The 23,711-nt window shown below is 37.4% G+C and overlaps 1 protein-coding gene across 44 annotated transcripts in view; it reads left to right on the top strand.

Moving 5' to 3' along the window:
• Positions 1 to 9,804: 9,804 nt before the first annotated feature.
• PTPRD (protein tyrosine phosphatase receptor type D) overlaps positions 9,805 to 23,711 on the top strand; it is a 2,079,533-nt gene continuing 2,065,626 nt past the window's right edge. For 43 of the 44 annotated variants that reach the window (XM_070590645.1, XM_070590643.1, XM_070590639.1 and 40 more), the window contains exon 1: positions 9,805 to 10,431. The gene's annotated coding sequence lies outside the window, so the exon portion shown is untranslated. The remainder of the gene's footprint in view (positions 10,432 to 23,711) is intronic. The other variant, XM_070590606.1, reaches the window with a different exon arrangement.

The following is a 23,711-nucleotide window of genomic DNA, read 5'->3' as shown; positions in this document are numbered from 1 at the left end:
GTCTATTACCTGTTTTCATCTTTCAGTTTTGTGGTTTCAAAAGTACCATAAAGTATTCTTAGTTTTACAGAGCATATTGCAGGTGTTTCTAAAAGTTGTTTCCATTTTCTGTTTATTTTAAAACATTATTTGAAGTAATAACTTCCTCTTCATCCCTCCCATTATTTTGCAAATTCTTGTTTGCTCATCTTTGAAATAGTGCTTTGATATCTGGGCCCACAAATTTTTTTTGCTTTTCTTACTCATTAACCCTTGCTGCCACCTACTGCAAACAGGAGGAATCCTGTTCCATTGTTTTAACATCCAGTAATGCTGCATATTCATGATACTTTCCATTTCATGTCATTTTCCAGTTTCCATTACAGCGTCATGGCCCTTCCTTAATCCTAGAAATCTGAGAATTTTAGTGAGTTTCTTCCAGAATATTCCCTGCTTACTTTCCTTGACACTGTGCTATATTTTGAAGGATCAAAGTTGACATTAGCCATATATATCGATCTTTGCCTATAATTCCATCAACACAGTTTATAGACTATCAATTTCTTTTAATTTTTGGTAGTTGAGGGAAACCTTACTAAATTTCCAGGGATTTTGAAGAATTTTTCCTAATTTAATATTTCATCAATAATTTCAGTTCAGAGTTTTGGCAGGCTGAGGATTTAGACATCTTGCTGACTGTAGATTTCTTTGAATATTCTGTATGACAATGTTGGTTGCAAGGTTGTCTGATGAATCTGATTAAATTTTGCATGTTAAATCTTTTAAATCTAATCATGGGCTCCCGGACTTCTGAATTATATGTTTATGGGTGTTAGTCATTTAGCCGCACCCCACTTCCCCACCCCTCCAATACATCATCTATTTTGTATACGATAGGTTCTCACAAAATGTGTTTGGCTAAATCCATTGAAATTCTGTACATTCCTTCCCAGTACACCAACTACACAAACTATATGGTGAGCTTGTGTTGCTTTGGGTCCTATCTGCCACCTCTTGTTGGCACAATGAAAATAGAACAAAGGATGGAGAATATGGCTAAATCTCTTTTGTCTCGATGAGTATATCCCATATTTCTGTGTATCATAGGCTTTCATAAGACTCATTAAGTAGAGATTGAAGGGAAAGCCTTCGGAAGTAAAAATATCTGAGAAACACTGATTTGACTCCTCAAAAATAATGTGGCTTTCAATAATAACTTTTACATATTTACTGGAGAATAAGAGTTAGAGTTTATGGATGTTTTTTACAAAAGAAATCAACGTTAAAATAAAGCGAACATTTTATTATTTATTAGATACTATTTTATTAACATTCATAATGCTAAACATTTTCTTTTGAGAACAAGTAAATTTTAAAAATATTATTTAATTAAAATTTCAATTTAAGTAATGTATTTGTGTTGTGATATTATAACCATGAGCCCACTAGAGCTAATTCAAACAGCTCTAGTTAACAGAGTGTTTCAGAATTGTCTCTCAGAAAATTTGCAAAGTCACATAGCCAGAACGTGCACAGAAAAAGAAATCCTGACCTGAAATGAGTGTGGAACCAAAGTCTCTTCCCCACGGAACCAAAGGACCGGGACATGACCGGAACTTGAAAGTTGGACTCTCATCAGAACCGAGGGGTCTGTCATCCAGGAAGATCCAGCATTAAAAATCCCTTCCTCACCTTACCATAGATGTTTAGAACCTTAGCATAAATGGTTAAAGCCCACCTATCAAAACCTGTCCCACTAGCGTTTCCACATGCCAGCCTGTTCTCCCTAACCTCTTAAATTTTGCCCCGAATCCTGAATTGCGGGGACAGATCTGAAGGCACATGCCCCGTCTCCTTGAAGATCGATCTGGCAAAATAAAGCTACAATTCTTTCCCCAAAGGCTGATGCCATAACAAATTGGCTCATTATGCCCATCAGGTGACGAGCCCTTGCCTGGTAACAGTATCATTTAGAAAAAAATACATTTAATATAGGAAAACTATATTTACCCCCATCCTTACTAAAATTATCCCGTTACCTTTTAAAAATAAACTAAGATTTTAAAATCAATTTATAAACGATGTAACCTATATTTGTCCGAGTGAAAACCATATCTGTCGGTGTGTGTAAAACCACAAAAAATTCCAGCCTCCTCATGGTGTGATGTAAGAGCTTTTGACTGTCCAAAGAAATAAAAAGTCTAAAAGCAAAAAAGTAATAAAAATGCAATCTAGTCTATAATACTGGGCCCATCAAAAGCATTATTGGGAGGCCCTGATTCATATCCCTCAGTGACACTTCTACAAAAGATAGTGTTTTTCTCTTCTCTCCAACTTTTCCACATCTTATAGTTGCTTGGGAGATTCTTACTTTACAGCTGCCTTAAATCTTATCTTTTCACTCTGTGTTTCCCCAAATCTCTGGTCTGAGTCTTTTCACACCCAGATTTCTCGCACTTCTCCAGTTTCTGCATAACAAAAGCCTGAACCAGGGGGACAAAACCCTTAGAGGGCAGGATAAGAACAAGAGTTGAGAAGGAAAGTGGTCTCAGTGCCCATGGTGGGCGTGATGCTTGTGTGTGTCTGAGAAAGAGCAGCCTGGCGGCAGGAAGAGATTTTGGTGGGGAACACACTGGCACTAATAAATCTTTTCCCACATTCATATTCATGACCTATATCCCTATTATATTCATGTTTTTATAGCTTAGATGAAACTCTGATGAGAATTCTGATTAATATTAGGAACAGCAAAACAAACTTGTAAAGATGACTCCTCTCTAGGCACTTCATTTTATCACTCTTTCTAGAAGATTTCCTGCAAGCAGTCTTTCTTGATGTTTTCCCTTTTTGAGTATAGCAGCAATTGTTCAAAGCCTCGTTTAAAATTTGTTTCAAAATTTAACGTGGTAATACTTTTTTCATAAAATGTAATGAGACGGGAACTTAGAAAACCCACACATTGTAATTTAAATAACAAAAAACTAAATTTAAATAATATACACACATATTTGTATAGATAAAGTGTTTTTACTTTCAAATTATTCTTTAAATTACGATGAGGAGGAAAGTTGTCTGGAAATAGCAGGACTTCTATCACTCCTTAGTCATATAAAAATGAACATTTCACCCACTGGGTTTAGTGTTAAATGGGGAAGACAGTGAAGGGGCTGGATCAAATGATCTCATGTTATGATATTGATAATTCCATGGAAAAATTAATTTTAAAACTTATATGGACTTGATGTTTTGATTTACTTTAGATATTCTTCGATAGAGAGGAGATAAGTTTATAATTTGCTTATCACCTATAAAATATAGAATGCTAAAAACCAGAGTCCCGTATGATATGATTGTTACATTTCTTCCTTTCACTTCTATTTTAAAAATCTACAATTTTAAGTGTTGAAAATATACATAAAAACTGTGATAAAAATAAATGTTACTATAATTTTTTCCTTCTACAATATTGTTACATATGAACAAAGGTCAGGAATAAGTACCTGGAAAACATATTGTCTTTCACTAAAACAGGGGCGAATTCTATAAAGGATCCAAAAAGTTGACCCCTTCTAAAAGAGAGGCAATAGAGAGAATTGCCTTCTACAGCTTTTTATTACTTTTTTCTCCTGGTGGTAGGTAAGATTGGGAAATAAACACGAATAGATCAAACTAATTGTACAAAAGGGAAAAGTAACAACTGTAGTAAACTGTGGTCATAGAACAGACTTGTGTTTAATTTACCTGGAAAAAATTCATGTTTATTTTATTGATTTTATTTTATTTTATTTTATTTTTTTAAAACCCAGGCCTACTTTTTTTATTTTTTAAAGGTTTTTATTTTTTTCCTTTTTCTCCCCAAAGCCCCCCAGTACATAGTTGTGTATTCTTCGTTGTGGGTTCTTCTAGTTGTGGCATGTGGGACGCTGCCTCAGTGTGGTCTGATGAGCAGTGCCATGTCCGCGCCCAGGATTCCAACTAACGAAACACTGGGCCGCCTGCAGCGGAGCGCGCGAACTTAACCACTCGGCCACGGGGCCAGCCCCTGATTTTATTTTATTTTTGTGAGGAAGATTGTCACTGAGCTAACATCCATGCCAATCTTCCTCTATTTTGTATGTGGGACACGGACACAGCACAGCTTGATGAGCAGTGTGTAGGTCTACACCCAGGATCCAAACCTGTGAACACCAGGCTGCTGAAACAGAGCACTTGAACTTAACCACAACGCTACCAGGCTGGATCCTGTTTTATGTTTTATAATGCAATTTTTCTACGGTGTCATTAGATATCATGTGAAACACATAAAATGATTCATCATATGAAAATAGATAATATGCAAAATGATCCACATAGAAATGTAAAATTCAAAGACCTACTTTAAAAATTGAAAATTGTTTCTCTGAGAAGACACCATTTTCTTTTTGTACCATCCCCAACCTATATTTTCCATTCACTGAATAGAAATTTCTCAATTTCAGCTAAATGTTTCAGAAGGCCCTGAGCTTCAGAAAGAAAGGCACAAACAGTTGAGAAAAAGTTTCTAATGACAAAATACTGATGGAACATAGAGACTCAGGAGTCAGACTGCCTGGGTACGAGTCTCAGCTCCAATATGCAACCCATTCCATAACTTGGGTCAGCTAATCAACCTCAGTTTTCTGCATCTCAGGTTTCTAAGATCTAAAATTTAGACAGTATATTTTTAATGCACTTAAAAACCTAGAAAAGTAGGAAGTGCACACACATGCATGTGTGTGCACATGCATGGCTGTGATCATTCTAATGCTTAATTTATGAAAGAAAACACAGAATTACTCAGACTTCAGAAGAAGCAAAATTTACAATGCTTTAATTAAGTAGAGATGTATAAGTAAAACCTTGCATTAGATACATTTTAATTAATTTTTAAGGTCAAAATAGATCCAAAACCCACAGCAACTATTACATATTCTCTCTCAAATTATATTTTACTTTTATTAAAGAACTTGCTCTGATCTTTGTTAATTATGATGATCTTATTTTTTAATGCTTGCTTAAAAGATCTTGGTGGATTGCATTCTTTTTATGCATATCCAGTTGTTCTCTTTCCAAAGTATATGCATGGGCAGTTATTTTGGGGTTATCACTGGTAACTTAGGTCACTTTTTTACATTCTCATTATTGGTTTTTTCTTTTAATAATTGGAAGAATGGATCCATATAGGCTTCCTTACTCATTTGTTTTTTAAAACTGATGAAATTTTCAGTGCCTTACAAACCATTGTATGCTTGATCAAATAATACTAGCCTTCAAAACATGTACGTATATATATGTATGTATTATTATGTATTATTATTTTGCAATCAGATACCATAAAACATAGAGACATATGTTTAAGAAAATCTGAGATTCTTTTACAATGTTGATGAATCTGGTTCATATAATACACAGAGACGTGACACCTCTGTGGAAAATATTATTATATTGCTATTATTTAGCTATCTAAATCAGCTATACCATCAACTATTTTCTTGTAGTGTGTTAAAGTTATCTTCAGTTCGAGTAATGGTAATGTTTTGGGACTTCTATGCATATTAGACAATATATTTGTTAAACTTTGAAACAATTGAATAACATATTTATCTTTGAATACTTTAAATTTAAATAACAGAAATGTATCAGAGCACCCAGAGGAAACAGAGGCACCATCAGGAATGACTTTGGAGAGAATTTAGATAAAGGATACTTTCCAGACGAGTGGCTGGGTTAGGGGAACTGATGAGAGATATGGAGTATCCTAGGTTCTAGCCATAGTGGAAAGCAGAAGGGGCAAGGGATAAGATGGTGTTATTGAAGCAAACATGAACTGGAGCTATGGAAGGGTGGTGGCAAGAAAGGCGTGCAGCCACTGCCTGAAAAAACCACCATGCCAAGTTGTAGAGCAAATGGGGAAAAAATGGCTCCACCTTTATTGAAATAAAGATATTTCATTCAATTGTTTCTCTTTGCCCGCTTCCAGTGCCCCTCATTGACAACACTCCAACAGAAGCCTGAGGACAAGGGAACCCGGGTGGATGAAGTTCCTAGAGGTTAACCCCAGGGCACAAAGTAGGGCAAATGACGGGCCTGGGGTTCAGGGTGGGTGAGGAATAGAAAATAATCAGCACAATAAATTTTTCAAAAAGTGTACACATTCAATCAAAATGCATATTTCCAAACATTTAAATTTTGTGTAACTTAGCATTAGCCACATGGTGATTTCAGTGGAATAACATCTAAACCATAAACCCACAATTATCACAAAAATGACTCCACTCATTAAGACTCCTTAAATTGGGTACAGTCAAGACATTTTTTTTCGATGTGTTTTAAGTTTTCCTAAGCAGCTTTCTTGGTAGCAAAGCATCTATAACAAATTAAGTAAATTAGACCCATTTAGTCTGCCCTCATTGACCAAAATAAAAGCTGAAGAGCAGAGGATTATCCTTGTCTCACATGAAATAAGGATGAGCAATTTGACTCATTAAGTGCATGATTTCCCATTCTATTGTCAATACAAAATTGTTTCTACTTGTAATTTCTGCCAAACAGCATAACTGTAGAAGAAAAGGTGGAACAAGAACAAATTAACTGCACACCACTTCTGGGAAGAAAAAAAGCGAAGTGTGAGACTACCACTGACAAATCAAATCCACCCATCAGTGGTCTTGGAAGACCTCTTTCTCCATCACTGTCTTCCTTATAACAGGTTACCCACTCTTCCTAACTCCCTTATTACCCTGCTATCTATTTATCACAAAAATGACTCCACTCATTAAGACTCCTTAAATTGGGTACAGTCAAGACATCTTTTTCATTGTGTTTCAATTCCACAATATAGAGTGCTGTATAATTAGGAAGTTTTCCCGCGATGCTATTCATATGTTAAAGGACATATTAGAACAGGAAATTATTACTGTGGAGTTGCTATTGATGAACTGTTAAGTCTAATTAAAAAACCGAGACAAGAAAGTACTTAATTCCCTCAAAAACCCAAAATACAAATGTAAATTTGGAGATTTCTTCTGCTTACAGCAGGCTGCTAAAATCAACTACAAGCCTAAGGCCAACTAAAGTTTTGGTAAATGAAGTCACGTGGTAAAATAAAGGGAACCTCAAGAGAGGCTAACCTCAGGTGAGTGCTATTCTAGACCACGTGTTTTTGCTCCAGCCCACTTTCCCTTTTTTGTGTATTTCTATTTCACTTCTGTTATGGTGGTTTTAAACACATGGTTCACTGACAATGACAAGTCTAAAGAGGTCGCTGCCTTTTAAAAGTCAATAGACAACAATAACCAAAAGAGGACCTTTAAAGCTGCCTTTTCATTTAAGGAGGAAAAATAAACCCTACTACTACAGGAGGTGCAGGTAGATAGTTTGATGATGCTGTACTCTTAACTCTTCAGGCTCGGTGCAATCGTCCTCAGGAAAGATATCCCAGTCTGACTCTAACGAATCACTAATAAATCTTTACAATAAGCTAATTACAATGAACACATGTGGTGTTATTAAGTGGGGAGGGGTGCAGCAGGAAGGGGGTTGAATATAGTCCTCACTCTTCCATTGTTTAAAGTACCCTGTGTTCTTCTAGAGGGCACCAAAGGATAGCTGTGTAGAAGCAAGGGGAAATCGGCTCCAGGGAGCCTTGTCTCTGTGAGATGCCAGCGTTGAGCTGAAGTTGAGACGAGTTTCAAGTTGCTGAACACTTCCATACAGCAGTAAAAAGATAGAAGATATCGACACGCTCAGCTACATCTTGTTAAAAGCTTCCTGCGGGTTGGCAGAATGAAATCTTTATTTAAAATACACAAACTATTGTCAAGGGAAAGATGGAAAAGAGAACACAGTAAAAGGGCCAAAGGCTTTGCTTAACCCGCCAGAAGCAGCAGAAACGGAGAAGTGGTCACATTGTCTTTGCAGCAACAACAGAAAAGGTGACTAACACCACCACATCAGTATCCATCTGCTCTTCCCATGGTTTCAAGATGCATTATTTCTTTTATTATTAATTATATGTGTTTCCAGGGGAAGACAAATATATTCTTACTAATAGCAAGAGAGGAAATCATTTCTGCTGCCACTTTGCATTAAGTACAGTAGTGTATGTAATGAGTGAGTGATGACAGGAAACATAGCAGCAGCCTTGAGCCCCAGCATCCCCCCTACCCAGCGCTCCACCTCGCTCTTGGTAGTCAGAGGCTTTCTAACAGAAAGTTCATGTAAAACCATTATTGAACACTGACAGGAAGGAACTGAGACAGGAGAGAATGGTGTGTATTTGTGCAGAGGGAGAAGGAGGGAGGGAGGCAAGGAGGAAGAGAGGGAGAGAGAATGAGTTAGTCATCACCTTGCACAGACATCACCATACGGGGGCAGGTGCTTTGCATTATTACAAAGATAGACATCACATGCACACACACTTGCACACATGGCATAAGTCTTTTTGGTTTATATCCAATCGTTTCCAAGAACAGCTTTAAGTGATAATGACTATGTGCATGTGAACCCTCTTGGGTGGGTGAGCTCAGTGGGTTTAAGGAAGCTGAGCAGGGAGCCAGGCAGGGGATGGGTTCAGAAGAAGGGTCACTTCTGAAGAGCAAAAGGACATGGGAAGCAATGAAGCAGGTATGAAGAGAAAAAGGTGAAAAGACCCTGAGGAAAATGTCACCTATATTGATTAAGCTTTATTTCTCTTTGGGAAGGTGTGATATTTCTGCTATTAGATCATGGACATATAAGGAACATAGATGGTTCACTGCTTTTTGTTCTCTTCCACAGTGCTTATAGCACCTTTGACCAGAGGGTACCTGGAAGGCTCTCTGTTGCATTATTACAAACAGGATAATTTTTTTTTTTAAGCACCAACGTAGTGACATTGCCCTCTCTTTGGCAAGAGAGATCGCATTTGTCGCCATAGCTGAATGCTCTGCTCAGACATAGATGACGGTAAAGTGATAAAAGCTTTCGGCTAGATTTCTTCCATCCTGCCCAACCTCTTCCCCAGCTCCAGTCCCCTTTTCTTGCTTTGCTCAGGGGGTCTAAGTTCCTCTTCCCCTGTTTCGAGAGTCTGTGATACACCACCTCAGAGGCGCTGGCCACTCTACCTTGGGGTACTAGGCAGGTGGGGAAGCAAATCGCCCTCCGACGTCTGTCCGTGTCCTCTCCTCAGGAGCGAAGCTGGTTTCCAGCAACTCTTTCACAGGTTTTCCCCTTCTCAACTACTCCCTTGGCAGAGCCCTGCTCTCCCTCCAGCCTAGCCAGGCTGCCCAGCACCCCTACTGAAAACTACATCCAATATCTGAGATGCACAACAGTCCCCGCTCCACGCAGCCTCTGCTGCCCTTCCCTCCTCCTCACTAAAGTGTGCGCTTCCAAAGCATGGACTGTAATGCAAATTAAATCTCTGTCCCTTGCATTTTTAAACCTGTCACCCCTAACCCTTACCGCCAGCTTCCTTCCAAATAACCCCTTAAAATAACCGAAAGCACGCCAACACCTGAAGAAGCGCAACCGGATCCACACGTGGACAAGTCCTCTGGGGCTTTAGCGGTTGGGAATAGCCTGTGCCTGACATGTCCTCCTCTCCCCCCGCGGACCGCTCTACCCCGGTGCCCGGGGAGCATGCCAAGGCCTCCGGGGCAGCTCGGGGTCGCGGCCCCATGTCCCCTCCTCCCGCCCCAGCTGGCGCGCCCGCACCGCCACCGCCGCCGCCTCCCGGGCGGGCGCTCAGAGCATCCCGCGTCGCGTCCTCCCCACCCCGGCTCCGGCCCGCCCGCCGGAGCCCGGCCCGCGCCGCTGGCAGCCATCAAGTGGCTCGTTAAGGAAATGCAGGTGAGTGCGCGCGGCGGACGGCGGCTGCTGGAGACGTGGGGTGTGTGCCTGTGTGTGCGGGCGGGAGGCCGTGCGGGAGCGGCCGGGGATGCTCGCCGCCTCTGCTCCCCGCCCCGCCGCGCCCGCAGCCGGCGGCCCGAGCGCTTGTGGCCGCGCCTAGCACTGACAGCCGCTCGCCTCCTCGCCGTCTCGCCGGCCTCTCCCTCCTCGCTCCCCTCCCAGCCCGAGCCCTTCCGCTGCTGCTCCTCCTCCTCCTGCTCAGCCTCCTCCCCTCGCGCCGCGCTGACAGGCAGCCTCGGCGGGGAGAGTGCAGGTACTTTGCCTTCAGAATAATTTGCAGGACCCAAGCAAGCTTTCGGAGCGCCCTGATTTTCTCCTGCCTCTGCCCCTCCCTCCGGCCGAGAAGATCCCACTTTTGAAACAAACAGAACCCAAAGCATCCTCCCCAAGCCCAAGCCCGACGGGCTGCTGTGCATGTGCTGTCCTTTCTTGCAGTTTATTCTGGGCCTGTGTGGAATAGAAAGACAATTCTTTCTCTGACTGGTAGGAAAGAAAAGAGAAGACTCCTCAGGGTTTCCAAGGAGGACCGGAGCGGCTGCTTTAGTAAGTAAACTGTGCTTCTGGATTTCTTGACTCTAAAGTAAGCGATCTGGTGAATGCTTTGCCCCCAAAGGCACGGACGGGTTGTTCGTTTGACCGGGGAAGAAGTTGACTTATATAACTTCAGTAGTTCCTAATTGAGAAGTGGTTTGCTAAGCATCTTTCTTTCTTTTTTTGAGGAAGAGCGTTGAGAAGACTCCAGTCTGGGGATCTGAGTTTTAAACGCTTATTGTTCAAGGGCTATTGGAAGCTTGGTTTGTGAAACGTTGGTTGGTTCGGTTACCTAGAAAAAGCTTGAGAATTCCAACCCTACTGGTTTACTTCTACCTCTCCCCTTAATCCACACCAACTCCCACCTTTCTCTGACTTCACTTGGTTGCCTGTTTTCTCTTTAGTTCTGAAGAGAGCTTGGTAAAAAAAACAACAACAACAAAAAAAAAATGGGTCAAGGGAAAGTTAATAAAGATGGTTTGAAAGACCAGAAGAAAATCCTGTTGAGGTTTCTTAATGCTTGTAGGTAGATGAGAAGTGGAAGAAAATCCTGGAACTAGCCTAATTGGAGAATTGGGATGAAATTGCTTTGGAGAGGGAATGTGAAAAATGCTTTGGAGGGGCCAGGAGCTGAGTATGTGACTTTGACACAGCAGGTTATAAAGTGTGACAGGGGCTCAGCAGCCAGTGACAGGTTTAAGGTGTCTCCTAGGGCCGAATAGCTCTGCATCAAAAACTTTTGCAGGCAGTATGCCTCTCGGGGCCAACATCACCGTGTCAGCAGCTGCAGCATTTCTGTACAAGCAAGTAGGACACTCTTCTCTCTGTGAGAGGGTTAATAGTATCTTCAAGAAAAGAAGATATACAGTCTAACATTTGCCAATATTTTGTAATATCTAAATAAAACCTTTGTGTTATGTCAGGAAAAATATAGTTGAGTCAGTTTGTTTTGTACAAGAGGAAGTGAATCAATAACATTTTCAGCATTTTTTTCTTTGTCACTGCCAAATGGACTCTGAATCTAATTCTTCTTGCATTGTTAACATATACAGTAGGTACAGTAAGAATTGCAGTTTAGATAAAAACAGCTAGTTTTTAATAAATTCAAGTTCTTTGACACAATAGCACTCATACTGACTAGTGTGGAAATAGTGATTAGAAAAAGTTTGTCTATTTTATCTTTAGCTTTCAATTTTCTGTCTCAGTATAAAACACACTTTTTGAAACAAATCCCTTTAAGAGTTATAAACCAGATTGAAAATTAAAACCACTTATCTCACAGATAATTTCTTTTCAACAAAAGACCTTATCATCAAATAATACCTATGGGCTCTCTCATATTTAATTGTTAATAATGGTAAAGTGAAAAGTTTTTACCTTTATATTTACTCAAATAAGTATATAAAAGCAGCTATATTCATTCAACACTGATTTTTTTAAGATTTTAAGAGTTATCTAATGTACAGTGATTTAAAAAAAGGGAAAGATCTTTTAGAGTTGTTATAGTTATTCAATGTCAAAAGCTCTGAATATCTTGAGATATAGTTTTTAGGCTAATGAAATAACAGGAGAGTTGCTGAATTTGTTGACATGAAGTTATCATAGATGGAAATCATTTGGGAAAGATATGTCATTGTTTCTTGTATATTACTTTATTTCCTATCCGAGTGGATTTTCTTACTGCTACCATTTCTGTTATTGGTTTAAAATGAATTTAAATAGTTTAAAATGAAGACCTTGGTTGATCAGATTTGAATTATAGCATATGACCTCTACTCATTTGTGACCTGAAATATCTGAAAGGATATCTGATGTTTGAAAAAATAATTATTGAAAAATAAAAGGTAAGATTGCACTGAAGTAGCCAAATTTAAGAGTGGTTCAAACATGTTATTACATATATTACTATAGGACACATTTTCCACAGTAGAAAAGACATGAGCGAATTGTTGCTCCTGTTCGAATTTCTGAAAGCAAAGATTTACAATTAATGTGAAAACTAATCTGACACACATTCTGCCTCTGTTATCATTATGTCATAGTGCTAAGGAAGATAGCCTGAATTAAAACCATTTCTAGTAAAACTTGACATTATATATTTGATCACTGTCTCTATGTAATAATAGAGAAAAAAAGTCAAAGCTGGATGGGTGATTAAATTGTCTTTTTTTTTTTTTTTGTCACCAGCTTTCTGTGCAATACAGAGGTAGTTGCAACTTTAAAGTTGAAAAAAGAAAGTTGCTAGTGTCAGCAGTAATGTGTTTTATTATGCAATTGTTCTTGTTAGTCAGATCAGATAATGGCCCTATGAAATACATAAGCAGTCTGCAGGGGATGAATGATTAATTCCTCTACCGTGTGCTTACTAAAGGAGTTCTTACTAATAAAGTGCTGTATACCTGCATTTGCTTACAGTTGCAGTTGGTGAAAGCAAACGTACTTTTCTTTTTCTTTAATATTCACATAGAGTTTACAGATCTAGTCCTGTAAATATAGTAAGTTAAAGATGATTTTGTAAACCACATCATCTTATATCTTATGGAACCCTTTGGATATGATTATTATATACTTGAAACATTTAATTAAGAAAGTAAAATATTGTTAATTAGAAGTGATGTCGGAAGGCTGAACTATTGTTAAAAATTATTTCGTTTTTCCCTCCATGGAATGACATTCTGTCTCTCCTGTGTATTACTAGAAGGGTGCAGATGCAACATGCAGATGCAAAGGACATTTTTCTAATAATGGTGGTTTTATAAAATAACTAGCTGGATATTATGCTAAAATTTTAGGATGGCTAAAAGTGGACATGATATTTGTTGTAGTTACCATTGGTGTAGATTGTTTTGCAGTTAGAGAAGTATCATTGATGTAACTTTGAATATCTCTGCATTTCTAAGACTGGATTATGGGAGATGATGGGAAATGGACAGATTTTATATGGGAATTTGAGAACAGGTGACCTGAAATGCATTCTACACATTTTAAATTTACCTGCCTAATGTCTTCTACTTCAGAAATTTCTGAAAACTGATTTTCAAAATTGCCTAATTGAATATATCTATTAATATGTCTTTGTCTATCTCTCACATTTAATTCAACAAATGAGTTTATTTCAAGATTCCTCTGTTGTTTGGAGAGAATACCTTAATTTCAGTAATATCTTTTTGGAGTTACACTTAGACTAAATTTAATAAATTTTGACAATGCAAATTATGTGATAATATATATTTGATGATGCTTATTTAAAAGTTATAGTGAAAATTTGGTGCATAGGAGTTTGTATCCAGTTGAGTGCTATTTGAGCTTGTTTATCTCCTTATATATTTAAGTGCAAATTCTTTATGACTACTCTCAGTTCACTGGGTTTTAATCAAGCTGTTCAAAAGCAATTTGGCATCCATAAAGAAAAAATGAATTTCCACTGGTACAATCAAACAGTGTAGAAGTTAACTGTACTTGCAATAATGGTTATGGCTTTTTTAAACTCTTTAAACATGTGTTGAATGAAGGAAAATGAATGAGGAAACAGATATGAACATTACCCACTAGGTGAACACTTAATATGATTATAGCATCAAAGGTTTTGGGTTTTTCCTTTCATCCTTAGCATTGGCTATGTGACCCCGGGGAGGTAACCTGACACTCTGTTCCTGGGTTTTCTCCTTTGTCAAGTAGAAAAATTGGCCTAAAATTTGAGACTATTTCTATTCCAAAATCTTATGAAACAAGTTAATGTAATTACTCATAGTGTTTAGCAAATTGTCAGATTACACTGTGGCAGTTTGAGAATCCATATAGGAGTTGGGGCAGCCATCTTGTTTGAAGGAGCGCTAAGGAAATTGTCCCAAAGCCATGTTGGGAGTGCCTGGACACTGCTGCTGTGTGGACTGAATGTTTATTGGGTGGGGCTTTGCAGGAGGAGGATGGAGATTACGGAAGGAAGGGGGTAGATTAAATTTCCTCTAAAGCACCCTTTCCTCTTGCTACTGAAAGAATATTATATAGATAAATATTTTTGGATTTTTGACTGATTCAGTACCAGAAGGGTATGAGAAGGTAAAAATAAAAGGAATTGCTTAGTGTCTTTTGACTTCCTTTTTCCTCCTCTAATTTCCTTATATATGCTATTTTACAATATCACGTTTAGATCAATTGCATAATTTAAGTAAACTCCTATTTTTTTTTTCCTGAGAGACATGTTATAAACTGTCACAGCTAGAAGGAAACATAGAACAATTTATTTCAGTCCCTGCATTTTAAAAAGGAAACTAAAGACTTCAAAGATTAAAAAATATAATGGTGAGATGAGTTTCCCAAATTCGCAAAGAGGTTTTACATCAAAGAGCAGTGGTATCAAAGGAGCCACATTGGCATTTGACAATAATTTATACACTTGTTAGGGAATTATCAATAAAATAATTACATTTATGATGTAGGATACAATGCATTTCATCTAAATGGGCTTTATAATGACAAACTTGTAATCATGGAAAATGAAGACAGAGAAAGAATACATATAATGTTAATTTTAAGTACTTGCTTGTCTTGTAGAAATCCAAGACATTCTTTCTAGATAGAATTCATGTGATATAACTGATGAAATTGGAAACTTTTTCCCCTCTAAGAAAATAAGTGTGCCCAATCCTTTCCTTTTCTGATGTAAATATTTGGGTGGTAGCAAGTGGACCTATATCTCTTTAAAATGTTTTATATTTTAAAATTATTGGCATCTGGGAGATCATGCTATATTTAAAATTTATTTACTTCTGAATGCAAGATATAGCCAATTAATTATAGAGTTTATTTGCTTTTCATTTTGTACACTTGCATGCGTATATGTGTTTAAACACATTTGTCCCCAAATGAAACTTAGTGAAAATTGTGTGCTTAAAAGTTTTAAAAGTGTGTGAACAATAATTGAATAGTCAAAAAATAAATAACACATGTTAGGGTCTAATGTATCAAATTGCTCTCTGATTAGTCCTGAAATTAAATGAAAGTTCAACAATACACCATATTACCAGGACCTTGCCTCTTTTATAAATTCACGTATTTTCTAAATACCACTTTATAATAATTGTATATTCTTAAGGTTGAGATGTATAGAATTGTGGAGAATACGATTGTTATTCTTTCACATTTGTTATTATTAGTTTATTTGCCTGGTTTAATATATGTACTTACAATAGGTACTAAAAAAGGAAAGGGACAAATATAGATTTGATTATGGCATGGTTGGTTACTTAAAAGCAGCCATCTTTAATCTAAAATTAAATGTATGTAATTTTAACTGAGATGTAAGAATCGTTGCATATATGATGCTATCTGATTTACTTTGCAAGGGAACAATAAAAGTGTTACACTTAAACACAGAATTAGTGAACTTTTATAAAAATTCCTTTTTAAGCATGCAAATATTTAAGTAATCAGCTAACAAGTCTCAGTGCAGTCATTGTGTTGAGACTGCTGTGCATTATACTTAAAAAAAATTATTCGGTTACATTTCTCAAATGTAGTTTGTATTAAAAAGGGTACTCCCCCTCCTTCAGCAGCTACGTGAACAGAGAACAAAGCCAGGCAAGCACTGTGTGCGACATAACTCCTTTTTGCTACTTACCTGCTAGACACATACATTATGCGATTTATATCACAAGATATACTCCTATTCCTTTGGTTAGATGGTGCTGGGTGGCTTAGAACACAGCTTCCTTTCAGTTCGAAGAAAGGTTAATTTGAATACAGAACCAGAAAAAAGTTAGCAAGAGCATTAGAGAGCATTAGTGTTTTTAAATGAACTGGTGTAGGCCACTTGCCCAAGACGTTTATTTAGGTAGGAGGAGAAATACTTATATATGCTTGTATCCCTGGGATGTTGTCCCAATATGGTGACCTAGAATCTTTATAATCAAGGTCAGAAATTCTTTGTAGAGATAGAATGAAGGATGGAGAGGGGTGAGGGTGGAGAAAGGAGAGACTTGTTAATCTCATGAGGCAATATTCTTTCACTTTTATTCTTCCCACAAATGGATTTCAAAATCATTGAGATGACTTTTCACTTTAGGGTAAATGGTCATCAGATTAACAGGGAATCTGCCTCATACCTTCACTGTGCATAGTCCCGGTTTTTCCCATTGCTACCTTGTATCCATCTGGAACCATGGGGAAGTCAGTTTATCAGTTCATGATCTATATTAATTCCTCTTTGATTTTGCCACAGAAATCAAGGACAGGACAATAATTCAGGCACCGTAGCCATATTATGCCCTATTCCAAGCAATCACACCCTCTTCTATTTCCCAATTTATATATATTATGAAGTCAGAATCACTAGTTAGGATTATACCATATGTACCACATGGCAGCATAACCCATAAAATATTTGGTTCCCAAATATTTTTGAATCTCCTATATGCCAAACAATACTGAGTAAAATACTCATAAGCTAACAAAATAAAACTTGCCCAAATTGTCACCATCGTATTTTCTTACGAAATATTTCCCCATTATCAAAAAATGTTCGATTCCATAGAGAAAAAAAATTTGTTTAAAGAATCTTTCCTTTTAAATCACAGAAAAATTTCCAGGCACATATCTTTCTTTACTATTTTCCCCCTCTTATTCACTGTCATTCTGAGTCAGAGGCATCTCTTCTGGAAGCTGGGTGGAATCCTTGTTGCTTATTTAGCAGCTGCACGCTCTGCTATATCCCACTGGAATCAGTTGACATCCTTCATCATCTTCAAAGTTGGATCACTCCAATGCTAATTCTTCATGTGCCCCACTCTCCAAAGTTCCAGAGAGGCAGTGAGGCATGATAAGCATACCCATCCTCATATGAACGAGATATAGAAAACACAAGTAAATCTCCAGACCACTGGAGCAGTTTACAATCTTTGTACCAAACCTTGTATTTCCAACTTCATAGGATACAATACAGGTTACACTCAAGGCTTATGTTATAGTTTCAGCGGTAACCAAAGCATTGTAGAACTGCGTTGGTTTTCTCAGGAAAGAGAACAGACAGAGAAAAAAGGAAATTCTACCTGTACATTTTATGTGTGAGTTATTTTCATAAGAAGCCTTATAATAAGTACTTTGGATCAAATAACCAAAAAGGAAGAAAAAATGTAATTGAAATTTTTAGAAAAGCACTTGGATTGTTAAATATCTCTGATGTTAAAAAATTACCCTAAAGTCACTTCTTGATTTCCCTAGAAGAAATAGTGGAAACAGTTCTGTCTTAATTTTAAGAGTTTCCTTTTTTATTTCTCCTAAAACCCTTATCGAAGATGTGCTAATGGTACTGCTGGACAGGAACGTTTGAAAAACAGTGTCCAGATAATACATTGTTTCACCCTCAAAGAAACTTTTATATTTTTTAATTTTAATCCTGAACTATGTACATCACAAAAATAGGAAAATTATTTTCCTGTAAGTTGAGTATACTCAATTAGTTCTTAATATTTATTCAGTGGTATTTATTTCAGTGGACCATTGCTTGTGAGTTTAGTGTATAAGGATGTCCGGTGGGTTCTCCTCTGAATGGATGTGTTCATTCTGTGTCATATGTGCGATCCATTTGTTTCCTCCTAGGAAACATATGTGGTTAGCTCTGTAAGACATGGCTTAGCCTCGTCATTTATAGCCATGTGGTTGACGATAACAGGGCTTTCTTGCGGTAGAATTGTGTGCTTTCAAGGGTTGAATTCAGCCCTTCCGTCTCCCATTTCCCTACCGCTTGGGAAGGTATGCCTTCCTTTTGTTTTTTAGGGGCTGGAAACCTTCCTATTTTCCCATGCACCCCTTTCATTGTGGAAACTTGTCAGGATTTAATAACGTAAGTTGCACATTTGCTAAGACATGTTGATACTTACTGGTTTTTCAAAGTAGTGCATCTTAAGAAATATTCTAATTGTAGTATACATAACGGTATATTTATATGTGCTGTTTTCAGAGAGACAAATTTTAGGCAATATCTGAAAGTGTTTTGGTGTGAAACCTTATGTATGCTGAACCTGGAGATAAATCAGTTTAGGGGTTAGGTCAAAAGAGATCATCAGGTTCCTACCAGGGCAGGCTTCTTTTCTCCCTTATTCAACAGGCCTTTCTCGTCCAGTTTCTGTTTCTACTGCCAAGTTTCCCTCTTCTGCCCATTTTCCTTGACCTTAATGGCAACCTGGTGTTATTGACACACAGGGACAACTCTGTTGGCCTTATGAGAATATAAAAGAGTATGTTGTAAGGTTTTTACATAGATTATACCATTATTTCCATTGTGCAATTCCCTTACAACTCAGTCATCCCTCTCATCAATATAAAAATCCACATTTCATCAATAGTCCATCACTTCTCATGGTGACATTAAAAGAGGAAGCAATGTTTCTTCCTAAGCAGAGATGGCCTCAGGGTCTTATTTTCTTGTATTTTTGGAATTCTTTTCTCCCACCGTACCTTATCGTGAGCTCTGAAAAATCTTCAGATAGAAATTGATAATAATAGCTAACATTTATTGACCTTTTAATATATGCCAGTTACTATTTTAAGTGCATTAACTCATTTGTTCCCACATCAGTCCTCTGAAGTTGGTCCGGTTATTGTCTTTAATTTACAGGTGAGGAAACTAAGGTACAAGGAATCTAAGTAAACTTACCCGTGGTAGCATACCACATGAAGTACCTATATACTCTGCCTGCAGATCCCCCATTTTAAACCACTTTGCAGTACTGACATTTTGGTACATAGATTTATAATATGTCTTCCCAGATGTATAACATTAGTACCTAAGAGGAATTCCACTTGCAGAGTTTCTGTACATCAAAAGTGGAAAAAGTGAGGGATCCCGGCTCTGCTTTTATGATACCGTGCTTTTCAAATGAAGCAAAAACAAGTTATTGTAAGTAAATGATAACTTACGTGAATAGAACATTGTGAAAGTGTTGCTCAGGGGAACAAATAAGCAGGGACAAAACACATCAAGGCAAACTGTTTCCAGATATCTGGTCCAAAAGTTGAGTGGGTAAGCATGGTGCAAATGTTTTGAGTGCATTCCTTTTCTTCCTTGGAAATTTTTAATGCAGTAGAAAGAAAACCTGGTATGCAACCTGCTTTTCCCCGTGGTGCCCCTCCAAGCTCATGGCCCTTCCCAGGAGTAGATTGATCAAGGTAGTTCCCATCAATCAGGCCTCTATAGCTCCTGGGCCACAGATTTGATGTTGCATTAGCTCTTTACACACTTTCCTGCACCTGGTGACTGGTGACCAAGACCAACACTTTTTGAGAATCAACCAAGATGTTTGAGTCAGTTTGCTCAATGTAAAAGACATAGCAGAATAAAAATGCAAAGGCAGGGAAGACGTGCTCAAGATGCACTATGGAGTGAAGTCCAAGGTCAAGAGGGCCCCATTTGCCAGTGAATGTAATTCATAGCACTTTAATGCGCATTTCCCATGATACTGAAATGGGACTATGGGCATAATTAACTGATATAAAGAGTGATATAAGAGATGCTGATCATAAGCAGTAAAGAAATAAGCAAGAAGAGGAAAACCAAACATTGGTCCTGTGAGTCATTTTAATTAAAATTATTTGTGTGAACTCTTACTATTTATGCCTCATTGCTATGTAGTCTGGGTATTATTTACTCCATTGCATCACATTAGATTACATTTGTTGTAAATTTAATTTAATTGCAATAGTAAACTACTTTTACTTGCTTTTTTTCCCCATAGTATATTGATCACTGTTCTCAAATTTTAGTCTGACTGCTTCCTTGCAATTTAAAAATAAATTGAAGGAATATGAATTACAACATAAATTGTGATTTAATCATTATAAGGATTGAAAAGTTAAACTGTTACCTCTACATTAACCAAATTAAAGAAAGGTTGAATAAAATAATCCTCAGTAAACATTAATTGAGTATCTAATATATGAGAAATGCTCAGTTCATATAAATGGAAATCTGGTGCCCTAATTTTGAAAGAACATGAGAAATATCTTGGATCTTCTGTAAAATTCTCAGAAATGCTGTGTGACATTTTGAAAATTGAATGAAAAAAATACTAGCTTTGCTTTTTCTCAATATTGAATCAATACTTTTATGTCATAGAGATACATTTGTCAAGTTATAATTTTAATTAATATCACAAGATGGCAAATCATAAACAAAAAATTGCTTTTTCCTCATATTGGGAGGAATGCACAATACTAAAAATAGACAAAGTTGTTTTATGACTCATATTTCAACAGGTTCAAATCTCTTCTTTTCAGGTGTGAAAGCTACAAAAACAGTTAGTGAACTGGGTAATTGGATTATCTTCCCCCACTAAGGTCTTTCTTCCCTAAGGGATTCTGATTACATCCCAAGGAAATTCAGTGAAATTTCAGTTGTAAATGAGAATTGAGGAGTAGAAAATGTTCCAGGCTGAGCAGTTTTATGATGCAAACTTGTCCACTGGAGACCTTCCTAGAACTGCTAAACTGTTCAACTGCTTGTTATGAGCTAGGTTTTGGCCTTCTGTCATTGAAAAGCTTGTGGGAGGACTAGTGGCTGAGAATGAAAGCAAAGAAGCTATGGACTGTTTAACACACTGGCGATATCTTTTTATTTCTTTTCGATTTACAGAGGAAGAAGACATAATCTTCATGTCCAAAGTGTTTTTAAACAGTTAGTCCTAATTATTTTTGAAATGTAATATATTCATTATATACAATATAGTGTGTGCCTACTGTGTGAGTAGTACATGATATCTTGGATTAGGTCCCTGCAGGCCAACAGATGTAATAGGTCCAGGTAATTAGCTAAAATAAGCAAAATTTGCAACTTAAAGAAAGTAAAGTTCTTTATAAATCTAGGTTGAGTCATCAAATTTGTGGCAGCATCCAGTTTAGCCCAATGGAGTCCTGCCATAAAATGATACCTTTTAGCGCCCAAGCTCTATCAGGTCCACCATTTATTTTCAACCACATCTTTCCTTTGACTGTAACTTTACTTTGAGGTCTTATCAAATTGTCACAGTTCATTTGGGCTGCTATAACAAAAATACCATAGACTGGATAGCTTCTAAACAGAAATTTATTTCTCACAGTTCTGGAGGCTGGGAAGTGTAAGATCAAGGCGCTGGCCAATTTGCTGTCTGGTGAGAGCCCATTTCTTGGTCACAGAAGGCCTTCTTTTCACTGCTTCCTCACCGTGGTGAAAGCAGCAAGGGAGCTCTCTACCATCTCTTTATAAGAGCGCTAATTCCATTCATGAGGGCTCCACCCTCATGACCTAATCACGTCCTAAAAGTCCCACCTCCTAATACCATCCCATGGCGGAATAGATTTCAACATATGAATTTTAGGAGGACACAAATCTTCAGTCCCTAATGAAGATCTTACCTGGATAACTTCTTCCTATTTCCCTTCCTTATCTCCTCTATTCTTTTCTCTGCCACCAAAGCAATTTTTTTTTCCCAAAATGAAAGTCTGATCATGCTTAAAACATTAACAGTTTCCTTATTGCAAGGAGCATAATGTTAAAAAAAGAATCTTGGTGTGACATAAAGGGACCTTCATCACCCAGGTTGCAAACTATCTTTTCATCTTTGTTTCTTTACTTCTCTCCCTCCCCATCCATGTATTCTATAATAAAGCCACATAAACACCTTGAAGTTAAAAATTGAGTAATTTAGGTGGCTTATGATGAAAATGATGATGAAGATTTGTAATTGTGTTTCCCTCTTGAAGAGGCTGTCTCAAATTTTGTAATATTATATGTGTATGTCTTCAGGCACTAATTTTGAATCTGATTTCAGAGTGTCATAAGTATCCTTTCCAGCCAATGACATATGCACAATAGAATGCCAACTTTTGAGGGACTCTTTCTTTTTGTGGCTTTGCTCAAGATGAACCACCTACTCTATTACTTCTGCACAACAAATTGATCAGTTTCTGTTGCTTCCCAGCAGCAGCCAGTGTCTTCCATACAAAGTAATGATCTCTAGCAAAATTTTATGTTGTGTTTCCCCTGCCAAATCCAAAGTGGTCAGCCTCCTTTGGCTTACTATGCTGGAACTGTGTGGGTTTCTTACTGTCGCCCAGCCCACATAGGCACAGGCTTTGCTGCTCATAGGTTGGCTGAACTCCAGGTCTTTGTTGCTGGAGATGCTACTGTGACATCTATTGAGTATGGCATGTATGTGGTTACTCTCATCAATCTTAAGAATTTGGGTGCACTTTCCAGGCTTGTGGCACACATTGTATAACATGAAATCTGTCTTGAAGAGAATGTTGCAGATCGTAAAGGGAAATAGTCTATGCTATGTTTTTTCAATGTAGCTTTGATAGTCAGAAATCCAAAAAACCTTTGTTGGATATTTAGATAACAAATGACCAATTTTCTGTGAAATTACCAGGTAGAAATTATTTTTAAAGAAAATTTGTTTATATAACAGTTTGAAAAAATCATTGATTTTCTTAAGTTAATCAATTTGGATTGCCTTAGGAAAGGTATCCCAGATTTTAAAGTAATATGTCATAAGATAAAGTCATGTAGTCACAGCTTCCATCTCTGTATTTTAATGACCTTTGAAAATATTGCATGAACCCCTTCTTTAGACCACAAATCCAAAATAATGTGAGGATTATGAAAATGTTGATAGTTTCCATATTAAAATATTTCTATGGTCTAAAGAACCTATAATATTGGGAGATCTACTTCTTTGTAATAGTGACTAAGGCTGATAATTATTAAGTATGATCTGTTGGGAGATTGAAAGAGCTGGGAAAGGTAAAAGCTTATGAGTAGAAGGGGAAAGAATCAAAATGTTCTGTTATTGGTGAAAACTTCACAGAACTGAGGGGGGGAAAGGCTTTTTATTGAAAATAATCTTGAGTTATTTCAATCTGTGTAATTGAGTTTTGGCATTGAGTTTTCTGATTAAGTAATTTAACAATCACATGCTCAGTGGAATAGTTTGGAAAATAGTAAAAATATGCATGACCAAACTTTGAAAAAGTTGCAGTATTTATCCTGGTAAGCAGTGTAGCTTTTCCCATAGAATAACCACTTTAAGAATTCTGGAGCCCATGCCCCACATTTTGGGTCATACATCAGGATTCCTCGTAGCAATAAAATCAAATAAATTTAAAGTCCTTGTTAACCCACATGCTACACTGCAAAAAATAAATCAGTAGCAAAGTAAATAATTATAATTTAAATAGTCAGCATTCAACATTGTATAACTTAGATTACCAACGAAGCTGTTGCAACTATGAGACCCCAAAACAAAGTTTCTGAAATGAAA

Source organism: Equus przewalskii, chromosome 22 (genome assembly GCF_037783145.1).
Source record: "Equus przewalskii isolate Varuska chromosome 22, EquPr2, whole genome shotgun sequence".
Taxonomy (NCBI): Eukaryota; Metazoa; Chordata; class Mammalia; order Perissodactyla; family Equidae; genus Equus; species Equus przewalskii.
This window is presented reverse-complemented; position numbering and strand designations above follow the sequence as displayed.